General features: G+C 34.1%; 1 pseudogene; it reads left to right on the top strand.

The window, feature by feature from the left end:
- Positions 1-560: 560 nt before the first annotated feature.
- On the top strand, positions 561-14,186 carry LOC121489857 (annotated as a pseudogene).
- The last annotated feature ends 1,478 nt before the right edge of the window (positions 14,187-15,664 follow it).

The following is a 15,664-nucleotide window of genomic DNA, read 5'->3' as shown; positions in this document are numbered from 1 at the left end:
AATCCAGGTGATATCCCACAGTGTTTTTGTCAAATTAGGAGTCTCAAAGTGTGTTTGTTGAGAGATATTTTTCAATTGGTCTCTTATATTTCTGCACTTATTATTTGTTCTAGACCTTCTGTTGAAGATCGTTTGTATATCAAATAGACTTGGAAGACAGAGATAGTATCTTCCTTCAGTGCAAAGTGCAAGCATGCCTTTTTTTTTTTTAAACATAACCTATTGTGTTTGCAAGTATTATCTGCCTCTCTTACATCTTCACGTGGGATTGAGGCTCAGAACTGATATATAACCTCTCTCACACATGCACAAATACTGTTAATATTCTAGCTACTGCTATTGCTGTGAATAATAAACTATATTATTTCTGAACCAGTCTGTGTCTTCTATCAGCACCTATGTACCCACAGCAGACTCATGTGTTAATTTTTAAACAAGGAAAAAAAAAATCTCAAACACTTCACAATTTTTCATAGTGTTATCTAGCTCCAAACATATGACCAAACACAAATGAAGCTGGAACTAGACAACAGAGAGCTGCTTCTGTGGAAGGACTATACGTTCACTAGTACATAAAAGGTAAATAGTCTTATCTTTTTCTTTTTTTCTTTTTCTTCCTCCTGGACTCCATTCTCTCTCTCACACTGTTATTTAAATTGGGGGCAACCTGGGTGGCTCAGCGTTTTAGCGCAGCCTTCAGCCCAGGGCCTGATCCTGTAGACCCAGGATCAAGTCCTGCATAGGGCTCCCTGCATGGAGACTGCTTCTCCCTCTGCCTGTGTCTCTGCCTCTCTCTCTCTGTGTGTGTCTTCCATGAACAAATAAATAAAATCTTAAAAAAAAAAAAAATTGGAGGGAGGCTAAGGTCCATATCATTCAGGACATTTTCGTTTAATGACTCAAAATAAATAGAGGGAGTATAAAGGGGAGAGGTAATTCTAGACTCTCTCTGTCTTTCATGAATAAATAAATAAAATCTATTTAAAAAATGTTTTAATTTGAATTATTGTTAGTTAACATACACTGTTATTTTAGTTTGACGTGTGCAGTATAGTGATTCAACACTTCCATACATCATCCTGTGCTCATCAGGACAAGTGCAGTATTGAATCCCCATCATTTATTGAATCCATCACTCCACTCAATATGCCCCTGGTAACCATCAGTTTGTTCTTTATAATGAAATATCTGTTTCTTGCTTTGTCTCTCTTTCATTTTTTTCCTCCGTTAGTAGTTTTGTTTCTTATATTCTATACATGAGTGAAATCACATGGCATTTGTCTTCCTTTGACTTATTTCACTTAACATTACACTCTTGTTCCAACCGTGTCATTGCAAATGGCAAGATTTCATCCTTTTTATGGCTAATATTCCATTGTATATATGTACCACCTCTTCTTTACTCATTCATAAGTCAATGGACACTTGAGCTGCTTCCATATCTTGACTATTGTAAACACTGCTGCTATAAACACAGGGGTACACGTATCCCTTTGAATTAGTGTTCTTGTATCCATTGGGTAAACACCCAGTAATGGGATTGCTAGATCATAAGGTACTTCTGTTTTTAACTTCTTGTAGAAACTCCATACTATTTTCCAGTATGGCCGTACCAGTTTGCATTATCACCAACAGTGCACAAGTGTTCCTTTTTCTCCACACCTTCTCCAACACTTGTTTCTTATATTGTTGATTTTAGCCATCCTGACAGGTGTGAGGTGGTATTTCATTGTAGTTTTGATTTGCATTTCCCTGTTGATAAGTGATGATGAACATCTTTTCATGTGTCTGTTGGCCATCTGGATGTCTTCTTTGGAGAAATGTCTGTTCATATCTTCTGCCTGTTTTTTAATTGGATTGTTTTGGGGGGCATTAAGTAAAAACTGGATATTAAATTCCAAACAAGACAAGTTTCTTTGAGTTTAAATTTTATTTTCATGGGTATCATTAACAGGAAAAAATGTGTATAAGTATTCATCTTTCTGTTATCTATCATCTACCTTCTAATTGTGGTAAGTCCTGTGAGAAAAACAAATGAGACAATCTAAAGAAATATATTGCTGGATATGTTGGGTAAGCAAATTTAAATGGGCTCACATGCATTGGATATAAATGAATCACTCGGATTATTTAATATTATATAGAAGCAAATTAAATTGTAATATTTATATAGTTGAAAATAATAGTTAAAAGGAGTATTTTTGTTGCTGTTTTGTGTCTTGTTCTGTTTATATATGCTATGATGTGAATGTGTCTCCTCCAATTCATATGGTGAAATCTAACTCTGGAGGTGATGGTATTAAACCAAAAACATAGAGGCCTTTGGGAGGTGATTAGGTCATAAGTGGGATTGGAGCCCTTTTAGAAGAGACCTCAAGAGAGTACTCTTGTCTCTTGCACCATGGGGGGGTTGGCGGTTACAGTGACAAGACAGCCATCTATAATGAAGCCGGCTCTCACTGGATCTGCCTGTCCCTTGATCTTGGACTTCTCAGCTCCAGAACTGTGAGAAATAAATTTCTGTTTTTTTATAAGCCACTCAGTTCTATAGCATGTCTGTTATAGCATCCTGAATGCAGTAGGATAATGTGATAGAAAATGAAAGTAATAAGTTTACAGTTTCAGTAAAGTCAGTAGGTACAACGTTTTTTCTGAGACAAAACATGCTGCTTCATCCCTTAAATCTTAGTATTGTATGTTTTTTGAAGGGCCACATCTTATTGCTCCTATGTTTTCCATAAAGTTGAGGACGTTGCCTTACATGGAGATGGTACTTTATAAATACTGAAGGAGATATATGCTTCTCTCAAATCTTATTTTACCTGAAGATAACTTGGATCCACTTTGTCTTGTGTAGAATATTTAAAATATATTAAAAACAAAATGTTGTAAGTAACATTTAGAATCATCATTAGTTTATGACTCTTGACTCATTTGTTTATGAAGTATATTCATATTTAAAAGTATATGAAGTATATTTCTATTTAAAATGTATTTTGAATTGAAAACAAGTTCTTACTGAAGTCTCATGTTCCCAATTTATATCAGGCCTCCAGTGCATTCTAATTTATTTATAGAAAATATCATAAACTTGAATGTCATTTTTCCTATTGCATTTATGCAGAAGCCTCAACTACTCAAAGATGTCAGATCTGAAAAGCACTACCAATCTATAATTTATGTGTCCTAGGAAGAGTGAGTATACCACATTAGTACAATTATCAAACAGTATTCAAAATCATCATGAATTTTAAAACAGAATTATTATACCCTAAAAATCAAGTATTAAAATGTACAAACAACAAAATGTCTGTCAAATTGTAAAAGAAATGCACCCACACAAACTGGTTTTCAAACTTTCTAACTTAAGGAATTTGATAACACAGCCTCAGGGTGGTAGATTCAGAGCCTACAGTCTACTTCATGGGATATAGTAAGGTGGGCTGTGAGTCACTTTTTGCCTAAGGCTGACCCCATAGTGCTTCCGGCATTGTTTGTTTGTTTTTGAAAATACCTCGCTGGGCCTTATGCAGGAAGTGCAGAGTTTGGAAATCTGTATAAATTAAGGATGATCCTTTTGTATGTTTATCTTATACTACATCAAATTAACAAAATTGGACAGAATTTCACTAAATTCAAGGACTATTAGGAGATGTGTAAACTAGCGCTACTCAAAGTAGTTTCTCTTTGAACTCTGTGCTCTGGGACCACAGAATTAGATAAGGAGCTTGAAAGAAAATGTAAATTGTTGCTTCCTTCTTTGAGAGACTTGGCATATATATAAAGTTAGCTGAAATAAACAATATGTTTACTGATGAAGTAATTTGAATTTCTGCACAAACTCCCTATTTCCTTGTGAATCATAACAAATGTTTTATGAACCATCATTGATCTTTAGTTTCTGTTATACTGCTGTAAAGTATATTCAAGAGTTACCAGTTAAAAGTGCTACAGTTGAGATGAAATGTCCGGTATTCTACTTCATTCCCAGTTAGGATGAATACAGCAATTTATTAAACACAATGTAGAAAATTTTTAAAAAAACTTTTTTTTTATTATGACAGTTTTTAAAAATCACATGCCATTCAAACCAAATTTTAGATTTTGATTGGTGACTGAGAACTTCTTGATGTAATGCACCCAGGTACATTACCCAGATGTAATTTTACAGAGATTATTTTTTTCTTATTAATGCTTGATTATTATACTTAGCAATGCAGAAAAGGCTGGCTAATTTAAAGTAAACTCTTAGGTTAAATTTTGGCTGTCACAAACTTAAAACTGATCAATTTCCATAGTTATATACATATATTTATATCTTGATTGCTTAAAATGCTCACAATTTACAGTACATATATGTTCTGTGCATACTTTGGAAAATATTATACTGAAAATTAAAATTAAAATGATATTATATGTATATTTTTAAAATGACATTATATACAGTTGCTAGAAGTGGCCTGTCCCATTTCTCTTCCCCACTGCATAACAAATCTATTCTTTGTTGGAATGAATAGTAATGTTCTTCTTATTTCTAAATAAGAGTTGGCCTATGAGTATGCTTGCAGCTATATTTTTGCCAAGTGGTCACATGGTCTTGAACTGAAGAAGCTCAGAACACTACACATCAAAATAATACAGTTTGACAAAGTTAGTCATCAGGAAAATGCAATTAAAACTACAAAGAGATATCACTGACACTTATCAGAATGGCTAAAATAAAATATAATGACAAAATGTTCTGAGGAACATAAGAAAATATATAGTTTGATGATACACTAGGGCAAGTTATACCACAATGTAACCAAAGGATATTTCCAACCTACCTCAGAGAAGTGTGATGTCAAATTTGTTTTCTAAGCAATGTTTTGGGATACTTACCACTTTTCAAGGATATGAGCTGCTATCATTTTACTTAAAACTTTACAAACTTTGATCAGATTTAATTTCAATTTGTATTAAAAAGTATTATACAAATTGTTAAACTTTGACATTTGTTCTCTCTGTTCAGTGAATAAAACTATATTTTATTCTGAAAAATACAATTATATTCATTCTGAAAAATATTCCTTTTTCCTCTTACGATAGTTATTGAAGTGAATTAATAGTAGAATTTGATATAGTTGCACAGGATCATAAGCACAGTATTGTATATTATCAAATTTAATAACAAATATAATGTACTTCTTTGAACAATTTTTAGAGTAGTCTACTCTTTTTAAAAGATGGAGATATACTTCTTAAGTTCACACAAATTCCACTTTATTGTATATAATCTCAGATAAATTTCAATGAATTATAATTTATTGAAATTCATCTACTTAAAAATCATACAGAAAACTAAAAAAATCAAAAATCAAAATTAAACAAAATCAAAATAAATAAATACACACACATACATACACACACACCCAAAACCCATGTGTTGGCAAGTACAATGGCTATAACAATGGGCTAGGCATTCTACAGGTAAGTACAATCAAAATTTCCATAAGTGACAAAAAGATTCGCATCAAAATGGCCTGATTGTCCAGAAATTCTGAAAAAGCTACTTGGGATTTATTTAAAGATAAAGATTTGAACAAATATTCCTTAAATTTAGGAAATTCATAACATAAGGATTAAAGAAATATTTGCAGTGTTTATTATATTCAATCCTTCCTCCCAAATATGGCTTTGAAGACATAATGCTGTCTTCTCTCTCTAAATTGAGTTGTCCTCCAAAAACTTTTTTTAGGTGTTTGTCTCCGTGTATTGAATGTTCCAAGACCTAACATGCTTCATTGTATATTTATTGTGCTTTCAAATTTAATCAATAGTTTGGCTTGATGTATAGTATCTAGTTTCAAATTTCTTATCCATCTATACTTAAAAAAGCACACATATACACACACCAAGCTGTCTCTTTTATATGCTATTACTATTGAGGATTCTACTGTCAGTATTAGTCTTGTACGTTTCAGGTGATCTGTTCTATCTGCTGGGCATCTTTATGCTCCTCTCTGTCTTTGATATTCTTTAACTCACCAGAATATATATGACTGTTTTTTCTAATCTCTTATGTTTGACATTCTTTCTTTTCTTTTTTTTTTTTTTAATTATTTATTTATTTATTTATTTATTTATGATAGTCACAGAGAGAGAGAGAGAGGCAGAGACACAGGCTGAGGAAGAAGCAGGCTCCATGCACCGGGAGCCTGATGTGGGATTCGATCCCGGGTCTCCAGGATCGCGCCCTGGGCCAAAGGCAGGCGCCAAACCGTTGCGCCACCCAGGGATCCCTTGACATTCTTTCAATCAGATAGCTTTCATCTTTTTTTAATTCTCCAAAATTTATCTCAGTACTTATTTAAATATTTTCTTCTTTAATTTTTTTCTCTTGTGCTGCATTTTGGCAGAGGTCATTAATCTGGGTTTTTTTTTTTTTACAATTAATTTATTCATTTTATAGCTGTATTCATCTTGCTATCCATTGACTGCTTTATTTCAACAATTTTCATTTAATTTATTTACACAGTATAGTATCCTTCTTTTCTCCCTATGTATATATTATTATTTTATCATATTAATTTTAAGCTATTTTTATATAAGTTCCAATAACACTTCAATTGGCTTAAAGAGTCCACCGTATCGTCTTTTTCAGTTAAGTAATTCTACTTTTCATGTGTGTAGTTATTTTGGCCCATGAGTTCAGTTTCTCATAGGATCATCAAGCCACCATAAAATCAATGTATTTTGTGTGCTAGGACTTCCTAAACAACAATAAAGAAGAGTGAAACCTGGTAGCTTAATTACAAAGATGTTTTCTTTCTCATTTACTCAAAGTTCATTACATACTGAGCAGCTTCCTTCTATCTTGTCGCTATACAAGTGTTTCCAAATAAGTGTTTGGACAGCCTTGACTTCTGATATCACTGAGATGTGGTATATTAGCCAAGGTTTTTCAGAGAATCAAAAAAAAGAAGAAAAAAGGAAGATATTCTTCCAAATGGAAGATATTCTTCAGGGCCAACTCTGGAAGAGGCTATTTAAACATCTGTCCAAATCCCATTGAACAAAACTCAATACACCCCCATGAGATATGAAGAATACTGTATATTTCTGGGCACACACATCTCACTTTACCTAAAAATGTGCACCAACAAAAGATTGAAGGCCAATTGCCACTTCACAGAAGAACTGCAGAATTTAACAAGAAATTTACTAATGAGGCCAAGAATTCAGAATCACAAATACTTTGGAATTAGTAATGAGCATCTCCACTAGATGCTACTCTGTAATGCATATCCTATGGTCAGGGTTTCAATTTTAAATTCTTTCTATTTTTAAATCCTTATGAAGAGGCATCATTTGGATGAAGCAATTTTCATAATTTATCATCCTTCAGCCCTAAGTGTTTTGAGGAAAAATGTGGAGGAATAATGCCTTAGGGAGCTAGTCTCTATAAAGAATTTTCAAGTCTACACCTTCAAGGCTTTTGCACAGTTCAGATAGATAGCCTCTTAACATTCCAGCTGATTTCTGCAGGGAAGGGTCAGTTACAAACTGTCCTAAAAGTCTGTAACTGACATATCAGTCATGAACAACTTTGAGTCTTTTCAGGAATTCAGTGTGGTTTCTTTGTTTTTTGTTAGTATCTGAAGCAGTACTATAGTGCTTTTTCATGGCTTCTCCAGAATTGACTTTGGAAGAGGCATCCAGCTCCAGTTAATTCCATATTTTGGCAAGAGCTATCTTTTTTTTTTTTAAGTGAGATGAAAGGCAGAGGGAGAAGCAGATTTCTTACTGATCAGGGAGCCCAATGCAGGGCTCTATGACCTGAGCCAAAGGCAAACACTTAACTGACTGAGCCACCAGGCACCCAAAGAACTATAATTCTAAAAAAAATATTGTTATACAGTTATCCATGTCTAGTAACTTACATATCACAATATATATACTACAAACAACTTCTCTTTATCAATACCTTCAAAAATATCTAAAAGATATGTCATATTTTCTCTTATTTTTTCCAAAAATTTTATATTGTGTGAATGGGTCAGATATTCAGCTTATGAAAGCTGAATTTAAAGTTTTTAAAATATCAGCAAATATTTTCATCTTAATGCAATTTTGAAAGAAATTTATTTTTCCAAACTCCTTTTTATTCTGTTTCTTTTTTTAATTTTGTCAGCAACTGATAAAATGTTTAGCTAGATTATAAATGTTAGATCGAAAAATGATTAATAGATATAGGTTCAAATTATTATGTTCCATTAAAAATGAGTTAGTCCTTGATGAACATCTGTTTGGTAATATGTTGTATCCAGATATAGTAAATTAATGACATATATAAAATTATAGGGAAATGAAACCTTCCACTCCATTATGAGTAGAGCTTTTAAAATACTATTTGTCACAACCTGTCATCTTGTCATTATGTAGCATTATATAGCATTTAAAAGATGTATACCCTTCACTTTCAAGTCCTTTAGAAATCTAAAATATGACTTTCTATGGTTTGTGGCTCCATATTTCTTTATTGCTAATGTGAACAAATCCATATGCTTTGATTCAAACAGGTAATAAATTCCCCTTATTTGGAAAAATGATGTTTATTCTTGTCTTCTCACCCTTAGCAGGTGGTTTCATTTTACTGTACTTCAGAGTTATAATTTCATGCTTATTAAAAACATTTATTATGATCTCCATAGCTGAATGAAACTTTTATTTTATTAAATTATTTACCAAAAAATCTGTTATTTTAAAAAATTTATTTCCTTTGAGTGTTCTGAGAAGCGTGGTATTATGTAGTTTTTAAGTAGGTATCAATTGGTTACTTATATGGCTGTTTCTTTAAGGCTTATGTATATTGTCTATTATATGCTATACAACATTGTGAAAGTAAATTTAAGGTATGTTTTACATAGTTTATTTTTTGGAGAAAATTGTCCAAGTGATTTATGAAATTAAGCATTCTCTCAACATTAATTTATTCAGAACATTACCAAATGTCTTTTGAACCTATTATGCGGTAGATATTACTTTAGATTACACTGGCAAATGAAACACTTGGCTTTATAGAACTTTTATTTTAATGGGGAGACAAAACTTACAAACCTCAATATTAAAAAGTGCATAGTACTTTCAAAAATGATGAGTACAATGGGGAAAAATAAAAATTAGATCAGTGTGAGAAAAATCAAGATTGGTAGGCAGGGACGGCAAGTTAAAATTTTGAATAGGAAGATCAGGGTAGTTCCAATGAAGATGACAATTGAGCAAAGGTGTAAAAAGGTGACAGATTTGGCCAGAGCTCTCAGCAATAAGGTCACTGCAGACAAAGAGATTGGCTATCTCAAAGGCCAAAGGTTGGATCATGCCCTGGCAGATCTGAGGAATAGCAAGGAGGCCACCGCGCGTGACTGAAGAGTCGCGGGGAGAGAGGTCACACAGGTTAAATGAGTGGCCAGATCATGTGGCTTAGATGTCATTGTAAAACTCTGGCTTTTATATTTGAAAACTTACTGTGTGATAGAATTTCTGCTAATAACTGAGAGTTCAAATGTCCATAAAGCTCCAAGGATACTTATTCTAGTAAGATAGGATAAGAAAAAGAGTTCATGTTTCCATATGGTGTAACAAATACTAGGAGATCCAAGTGTAAGAAGTTATGGGAGAACAGAGGGGGCCCCAAAATCAGACTAATATATTCAGCAACTTTCTGTGACTACACATCAGTTTGTATTTGCTAGATTTTTATAGTAATGGAATCATAAAGTTTATGCTTTGCCTGACTTCTTTTTCTCAGCATAATTAATTCAAGAATCTCCAAATCCTAAATACCAATAGTTTGCGTTTATGCTGGGAAGTATTCTTTAGTATGGATAGATCATAATTTGTCATTACTCTGTTGATGGACATTTGCATAGCTGCCAATTCTTAAAAATAAAGTTGCTATGAAATCCATGTACAAGTTCTTGTATGAACATAGGATTTGTTTCTCTTGGGCAAATGCCTGGGAGTAAAATGACTAGTTCATGTAACTGGAACATGTTTTATGTGCTCTTAACATTTTAGATTTCCTGTTGCTTCACAGCCTAGCTCAGATAAGGTATAATCAGCCTTTATAATTTTAGCTATTCTAATAGATAAGTAGACATGACTCGTTATGATTATAATTTGTATCTGTTTAATGTCTAAATGTTGAGCAATTTTTCACATGCTTATAAGCTATCCATTTACCTTTGGTGACATATCTCTTCAATTATTTTCTTCACATATAAAATTGGGTATTCGATTTTGTTATTAGTATGGTTAATTTATCTTTATTTATTTTTTAATAATTTGATTAGATGTCCACTATCAGATACATGATTTGCAAATCCCTTTACTTTACAGCTACTTGACTGAGCTTCAAAAGCTGTCTGTCAAGAAATATGCTACTTCTCTCAATCTTGATACATGGAGGTATGACTAGAACATTATCAATTTTGACCTTCTCAAAAAAAGTCATGAACTAATGTGTGTAATTGGCTGTTGTTGGAAGTGTTTTATGTCATTTCTAGTTAGCTGATAATTTTATTCAAGTCTTCTGTATCTTACTAATTTGCTGACCATTTGTCTATATAATATTGAAATAAAAGTTGAAATTTTCTGACATAATTGGCTTTTTTTTTTCCGTTTCTCTTCTAAGGTGTAAGTTTTGTTTTTATTTTTGTTTTGTTTTCCCTCATGTGTCCACAAATCTGTGATTAGGTATATAAAAGTCAAGAATTACTATACACTGATGAGTTGACCCTTTTACTCTTTTATAATTTTGAATTGATCTTTATGTCTGATGATGAAATTTACACTAAAATCTACTTTTTGCTCTCCTGGTTTTGTGGAGTTTCCTCACAGCATGTCCTCACTCATGCCTCAAACAAAGAAACCAAGGCTACCTCCTGCCCCCAAGCCAGAGGAGACATTGATCTTTCAGCATTTGTCAAAAGGAGAAAAAGAACAGCAAGAAGCAATTGAACATATTGATGAAGTACAAAATGAAATAGACAGACTTAATGAAAAAGCGAGTGAGGAGATTTTGAAAGTAGAAGAGAAATATAACAAACTCCGCCAACCATTTTTTCAGAAGAGACCAGAATTGATCGCCAATATCCCCAATTTTGGGGTAACAACATTTGTCAACCATCCACAAGTGTCAGCGCTGCTTGGGGAAGAGGATGAAGAGGCGTTGCATTATCTGATGAGAGTTGAGTGACAGAATTTGAAGATATTAAATTAGCTTACAGGATAGATTTTTATTTTGATGAAAACTCTTCCTTTGAAAATAAAGTTCTCTCCAAAAATTTCATCTGAAAGAGAATGGTGATCCATCTTCAAAGTCCACTGAAATCAAATGGCAATCTGTAAAGGATTTTTTTATGTGTATATATACATGTACGTATACATACATGTATATATATACATATATACATGTTTTAATGTATATATACATATATATGTATATATACACATGTATATATAAATATACATATAGGTTTTATATATACACATATAAAATATATATTTTAATGTATATATTTTTATGTATATATATATTTTAAAGATTTTATTTATTTATTCATGACAGACACAGAGAGAGAGAGAGAGAGAGGCAGAGACATAGGCAGAGGGAGAAGCAGGCTCTGTGCAGGGAGCCTGACATGGGACTCAATCCTGGGTCTCCAGGATCACACCCCAGGCTGAAGGCGGCACCAAACCACTGGGCCACTGGGGCTGCCCTATATATACATTTTTTAAATTGAAGTTCGATTTGCCAACATATAGTATAACACCCAGTGCTCATCCCATCAAATGCCTCCCTCAGTGCCCATCACCCAGTCTCTCCATCCCCCCAGCCACCTCCCTTCCACCTCCTCTTGTTTGTTTCCCAGAGTTAGGAGTCTCTCATGCTTTGTCACCCTCTCTAACTTTTCCCAACCATTTTCTCTCCTTTATCCTATAATCCCTTTCACTATTTTTTTTATATTCCTTGTATAAGTGAAACCATATAATGACTGTCCTCCAACTGACTTACTTTACTCAGCATAATACCCTCCAGTTCCTTCCGCGTCAAAACAAATGGTGGGTATTCATCATTTCTAATGGTTGAGTAATATTCCATTGTATACATAGACCACATTTTCTTTATCCATTCATCTTTCAATGGACACCAAGGCTCTTTCCACAGTTTGAGTATTGTGAACATTGCTGCTATAAACATCGGGGTGCAGGTGTTTCGGTCTTTCACTGCATCTGTATCTTTGGGGTAAATCCCCAGTAGTGCAATTTCTGGGTCATAGGGTAGCTATATTTTCAACTCCTTGAAGAAAGCTCCACACAGTTTTCCAGAGTGGCTATACCAGTTCACATTCCCATCAACAGTGCAAGAGGGTTTCCCTTTCTCGACATCCTCTCCAACATTTGTTGTTTCCTGTCTTGTTAATTCACCATTCTCACTGGTGTGAGGTGGTATCTCATTGGGGTTTTGATTTGTATTTCCCTATTAGCAAGTGATGCGGAGCATTTTCTCATGTGCTTGTTGGCCATGTGTATGTCTTCTTTGGTAAAATCTGCTCATGTCTCAGGTAGACTACATTCTCCCTCCACTACAACTTCTTCACCACCACCATCTCCCGGTCCCCTCCCTTTCTTTCTTTTCTTTTTTTTTTTCTATTTTTTCCTCTTTATGTGTTTTTTTTCTCTTCTTTTTTTTCTTTTTTTCTTTCTTCTTTGGGATTCTTGGCCTTTTATTTTTACTACTTCGTTTTAAAATTCGTTTTTCACTTTACTGGTCCTTTTATTTTATTGTTCTGATCTTATTTTCATTTTCTGATCTCTGACCTTGTCAGAATCATCTGGGGTGAAATTTACTTAGGTAATGGTTGATATTCTTGAGTCAGCCCACTCATACAGCCATTCTGTACTGAGCAAAATGACTAGAAGGAAGAATTCACCACAAAAGAAGGAATCAGTACTTTCTGCCACAGAGTTACAGAATATGGATTACAATTCGATGTCAGAAAGTCAATTCAAAAGCACAATTATAAAGCTACTGGTGGCTCTGGAAAAAAAGCATAAAGGACTCTAAAGACTTTGTTACTGCAGAATGTAGATCTAATCAGGTCAAAATTAAAAACAGATTAAATGAGATTTAATCCAAACTGGAGGTCCTAATGACTAGGGTTAATGAGATGGAAGACAGAGTGAGCGACATAGAAGACAAGTTGATGGCAAGGAAAGAAGCTGAGGGAAAAAGAGAAAGACAATTAAGAGACCATAAGAAAAGGTTAAGGGAAATAAATGATAGCCTCAGAAGGAAGAGTCTATGTATAATTGGGGTTACAGAAAACACTGAGAGGGACAGAGGGACAGGAAGCATATTTGAACAAATCATAGCTGAGAACTTCCTTAATCTGGGGAAGGAAATAGGCATTCAGATCCAGGAGATATAGAGGTTCCCCTCCCCCCAAATCATTACAAATCATTCAACACTCGACATCTAATAGTGAAACTTGCAAATTCCAAAGATAAAGAGAAAATCCTTAAAGCAGTGAGAGACAAAAGATCCTTAACTTATATGGGGAGAATATTAGATTAACAGTAGACCTCTGTACAGAGACCTGGCAGGCCAGAAAGGGCTGGCAGGATATATTCAGGGTCCTAAGTGAGAAGAACATGCAGCCAAGAATACTTTATCCAGCAAGGCTCTCATTCAGGATAGAAGAAGAGATAAAGAGCTTCCAAGGTAGGCAGAAACTGAAAGATTTGTGACCATTAAACCAGCTCTGCAAGAAATATTAAGGGGGAAAGACTTTGAGAAAACATTCAAGTCAAATACAGAATAAAGCCAGCTGGAAGAGACAGTGCAGGGAACCAGAGAGCTTCTGCACTTGGTTTACTGACTATTCTGATGCAAGTGCAGATGAGTTAGGAGAGGTCATCAACAGTGATATTTGGCCAAATCCATTGCAGTACTACTTGGTTCCCCAAATGCAAATTCCCCATATGATGAAGAAGGGGAAGGAGAAGAAGATCATGGTGATGATGATGATGATGAAGAAGGATTGGAAGATACTGATGAAGAAGGAGATGAGGATGAAGGTGAAGAAGATGAAGATGATGTTGAGGGGGAGGAAGGGGAGGAGGATGAAGAAGAAAACTAATGGAACACTGATGGATTCCAACCTTCCTTTTAAAAATTTTCTCCAGTCCCTGGTAGCAAGTTGCATCTCTTTTTTTTTTCCCTCCTCCTCTTGTACTCATTCACCCTGTTTTTTGAAGCCTCTTTTCTCTCCCTTTGAGCAGAATACAGCAGGAAAAGAATCCCTACCCTTTTCTGTTCCAAATTCATTTTTATCCTTCCTGTCTCAACAAAAACTTTATGAAATCAACACCACTGGGCTCTGTGGGAAAAAAGGAAACCCTTCTGCACCCTTAGCTCTGCTGGAAGCTGGAGGGTACTAGGCCCCATTGTAGTAGTGCATAGAATTCTAGCTTTTATCCTCCTTTCTCTCTATACTGGGCTCAGAGATTACACTGTGTCTTTATGTGAATATGGATACTCAGCATTTACCAATATGTACTTTTCTACTTTCTCTTGTTTAAAAAAAAAAAAAAGAAGACGAAAACTCAGAAAAATGGGATTTAGAAGGTCAGCAAAGGGTGGGTTTGAGTCCTTTGGGTGGATTAAGTGGGCATTTTGACACCATGGCTTCTCCTTTGGCATGTTTAATGGACATCCTTGCAGTTTAAGATGACACTTTTAAAATAAAACTATCTCCTAATGGTGACTTAAACCCTGCCACTCAATGGGAGAATCAGCAGAACTCGTAGGACCTTATTTGGAATTGATATTCTCTATTGTAATTTTGTTCCTGTTTATTTTTAAATTTTCTATTGTTTCACTGGAAAGTGAAAGTGTTCAATTTTAAAAGTTACAAGTGTACAAGTTGCTTTTTTTAAATGTGTACAAAATAAATAAATAATAAAAAAATCCATTTTTCATCATATTTATATAACCAGCAAAGCTTTAGTGTGATTAGTGTTAATATAACATATATTTTTCTTTTACTTTTTAAGACATTTCCATATTTAATCCTGATAAATAAAGGAAGCAGCTTTTGACTCTAGAAGTATCTTTCTAGATTATCCTTCAAAACATTAAACTACAAACTAAAAATTATTTTCACTAGGTCCCTGTCAGACTATAGTTTTCTTAACTTAGTCTTTTATCATTTGTCTTTTTCCTAATTCTTATTTTCAGTATAATCTATTTTGCTTCCAGGCTTCTTCCCTGTTTTCTATATGCTCTGTTTCACAGGAAAGAATTATCCTGTCAGAAAATTATGTATTGAAAATTCATTACAGCTCTTTGCTTTAGTTAAAACTGATTCTTTCCTGACATTGATTCATCTGAGTTTTCTCAAAATGGGGAAGACTCTCCCAAATGCTGTTGCCCTCAAGGTCAAGAGCATGTCTTAGCCTCATCTTCACTCTTTTTGAAAATCATTTTTCAAGTTCTTGCCCCTCTTTTCATTGTTTTCATGAAAATGATTTAATTTTTTTTATTTGCATATAGCTGGCACTCAGTGTTACATTCGTTTCGGGTTTTCACCATCTCCATACATTATTCTATGCTCAC

The sequence above is a fragment of the Vulpes lagopus genome, chromosome 4 (genome assembly GCF_018345385.1).
Source record: "Vulpes lagopus strain Blue_001 chromosome 4, ASM1834538v1, whole genome shotgun sequence".
Lineage (NCBI taxonomy): Eukaryota > Metazoa > Chordata > Mammalia > Carnivora > Canidae > Vulpes > Vulpes lagopus.
Note: the sequence above shows the minus strand (reverse complement) of the source record. Positions and strands in the feature narration are given on the sequence as shown.